Genomic DNA, 3,781 nt, shown 5'->3' with positions numbered 1-3,781 from the left:
ATATATATATATATATGTGTGTGTGTGGACATGGATTTAACAGCTGGAACCGCGTCACCTTTCTCAACTTTTTCAATCTTTGTTTGTCCAAGATGGTGTTTTATTTTACTTTAAATATATATATATATAACAAAAGATCTCGCATGTATCTCTTGGAAATTTTTTTCATCCAAATAAGCTTTATCACTTTTAAAATATGAATTATCCATATAAAAAAATGTATTATATGAAATTTTAAGGTTGAATCTATGTGCAGTTTTATGTATTAATGAACTTTTTGAAGTTTTATTCAATATAGAACTTTGTAACTAATACTTAAATTTATAAGATTCTCTGGACTTCATTTGTGTATGTCATGGTACAAATCCCCATAATAGAATGTGAATGGTAATGAGTTATTTCATTTTATAGAATTATACTGTGTCAGAATGAATTTAAAATGAAAGAATCTTGGGTGTGTATAGGTTGAATAAAATGTTTTTCTTTTTTTATCTTTAAATGTATTTTTTGACGTTTGATATTCCAAAGTTATGAGTAATATTTAATAAGAGAATCTCATGTTTTAGTGCAGATAATGTACTATTTTCCTTCTTTCTTGTTGTCCTATCCATTCACGGACTTGGTAAGCAAAAACAGCAATATAACAAAGAAACAATTATAAAATGGAAGACAAACAAAAAGTAGCACCACGACAAGGATGATCAATGACAAGTTTCCTTGTTAGACAGTGAACATCCCACTCATGTGCTCAACAGTGTACTTCTGCTGGATTCAAGATTAATATTCTTTTCACAAAACAAACAAGAGATAAACAAAATCTATTTTCTTTTAACTTTAAAATCAACTTCTGTACTTTCTTTTAATTCTATTTTCATCTTTTAATTCTATGTAAATTGAACCCACTAGGATGAAAAGAAAAAAAAAATGTAAATCATTACATTACTTTTCAGACCATTTCAAGTAGATGACAACATAGCAAAATAAATGCAATTTTGACTATCCCATCTCTAAAGTAAAAATACATTCTCATTTTAATACTTAACAAATATTCAATTTTTGTCTCATCTTTATCCTTACTAATTAATGAATATACTTGTATTTAAATTTGTATTTTTTTCCCTTAATGTTTTAATTACTAAATAAGTATTTATTTTATGAAATAAAAAAATCGCAATAAATAAAACATGATTTGTTAAAGATTCAATAGTAAAAGGATTCACTTTTAAGGTTTACGTGATTGAACACTTAAAATAAAGTTATTCTTAAGTAAAAAATAATAATAATAATAATAAATACAAATTTAAAAAATAAGTAAAAGTGATCAATTGTTGTCCTCAAAGATTTGACTTAATCAAGTTAAAGTTTGTGTTTCCTTAAATGCAATATATCATTTGAACAAAAATCGTACAAGAAAAAAAAAAAACTTACAATCAATATTATGATAAGAAGACAATATCTTAACAATCTAATTCAACTTCGTACGTTTTTAACAAGATAGGCATTTAAGAGAAAAAAAGAAAAATTACATGGTGAGAGAAAGAAATAAAGGTTTTACAAACGAAAAGGAAACTAAGGACCAAAGATAATATTAATTGAAGATAAGTTTGTTAGATTAATTACCTAATAAACAAAGTATTGTATTAATTTAAAATGAAAATATATATAAAAACGAGGACGAATATATAAGCAAACATAGAGTTAGATATGAAGTGTCGTCTATTTTGATTGATCTATGCTCTTTTTTTAAACAATTATGTAATAAAGTTTTGAAGATAGATGAACTTGTCCAATTACAAGACAGAGTTGTCCTCACATTGTGTCACATGGAGATGTTATTCCCTCCTTCTTTTTTCACAGTGATGGTTCATTTGATTGTCCATTTAGTAGAGGATGCCAAGCTTGGAGGACCTGTCCAATATCGATGGATGTATCCTATTGAGAGGTACTTGGGAAAATTGAAGTCTTATGTGCGTAATAAGGCACAAGCTGAAGGCTCAATAGCTGAAGGGTACATTGCCGAAGAATGCTTAACTTTTTGTTCTAGATACTTAGATGGAATTGAGACTGTGTTCAATAGATTGCGTCGTGTTAATGATGAACCAGACATTGGCTCTTGTATTGTAAGCACTTTATTCCCACCGATCGGAAAACCAGTTGGAGGTTTCACTTATTTCACTCTCTCTGCCAAAGAAAAGTTACAGGCACATCGTCATATCCTAACAAACAGTGCCATAGTTGACCCATTTCTTCAGTAAGTATTTTCACTTGATCAATTCTTTTAATTAGTCTTTTATTAGAAAGTAACTATGTATAATTTGGACATTTTGTGTAGGGAATTTAGAGACATTATACAGAGACAATTGAGAAATCGGAGTCGACAATCATCTTTGATAGACAAGAGAGTTCATAGAGAATTTACAGATTGGTTTTCACGTCGTGTACGTATATTTATACATTGGCACATTGATTGGTTTCATTCTATGTTATAATTGATAATTGACATGAAGATGTTATTTTTTTTCTTTTAGATAAGGAATGAGTCAACTAGCCTTCACTCAACTGATTTGAAATTCTTAGCCATGGGTCCAATTGATTGTGCAAAACGATATAGTGCCTATAATGTTAACGGATTCAAGTTTAGGATCTTGGAGCGTGACGTATGGCTTAAAACACAAAATAGTGGAGTGTTTGGTACATTTGGGACAAGGAGTTATGCNAGTAGTAGNGATAATCAAATGCAATTNGGAGGTGTGCCTTATTATGGTCGATTAGTGGACATAATTGAAATAAATTACCATGGTCGTTTCTCAGTTGTCTTGTTCAAATGTATGTGGGCTAATACAACTACTTCTAGGGGGATTGTGACTGATGAGTTGGGATTTACAAGTGTAAGTTTTGGACGCTTGATTCATATCGGTGATGATGATGATGATGAACCATACATTCAGGCATCAGAAGCACAAATGGTATATTATGTAGATGATGAGTTTGATAAAAATTGGTGCATCCCTGTACATATAAAGCCTAGAGACTTGTACAACATGGGTGAAGATGAAGTTGACAATTTTTATGAATGTGAACCATTTCAACAACAAAACTTAGAAACATTATTTCCAGATGATGAAAGAAACATACCATTAACAAGGTTTATTTTGTTATTCTGTTTATTTTCAGATCATGAAAGAAATATATATGTTGTTATTCTGTTTATTTTCTTCTTTATTATTTCTTATATAAGTGATTTAAGTTTTATTTATGTAATTGTTTGTAGACAACCTGACGATGAAGAAAATGATAGTTAATCATACACCACAAAGTGTCTCTCATACATGGGGTCGTATAGTCAATCATCCACCAGCTCAAGTCCAATCCTCTCCTTCTCTATTTGCACCTCAAAGTGCAGCTCTTGAAGTCCAATCCTCTCCTTCTTTATCTGCATTTGTTCAATCATCAGTTCAAGTTAATGTAAGTGTTCTATTTCTAGTCCTTTATAGGTACAAGGTTAAATTTTCTATTGCCTGTCTTATATTGGTACATGAAATTTAAAATCTATACCTTTTTGTAATAATCTTACATTCACTTCTATCTGCAAGTTTCTGCATCACTCTACAAAATGCAGAAAGTGAGTTTAGAACAAAAAGATTATTTATCGTGTGTTGTTGTCACCATATAAATCTGGGCTTACCTGTTATCAGGCACAAGGAGTCATTGCAACTTACAAGTATAACTCAGTTAAAAACAAATGCCTACTTTTCACATTTAGACTAACTGAATAGTGATT

This window comes from Vigna radiata, chromosome 7 (genome assembly GCF_000741045.1).
Source record: "Vigna radiata var. radiata cultivar VC1973A chromosome 7, Vradiata_ver6, whole genome shotgun sequence".
Classification (NCBI taxonomy): Eukaryota; Viridiplantae; Streptophyta; class Magnoliopsida; order Fabales; family Fabaceae; genus Vigna; species Vigna radiata.
This window is presented reverse-complemented; position numbering follows the sequence as displayed.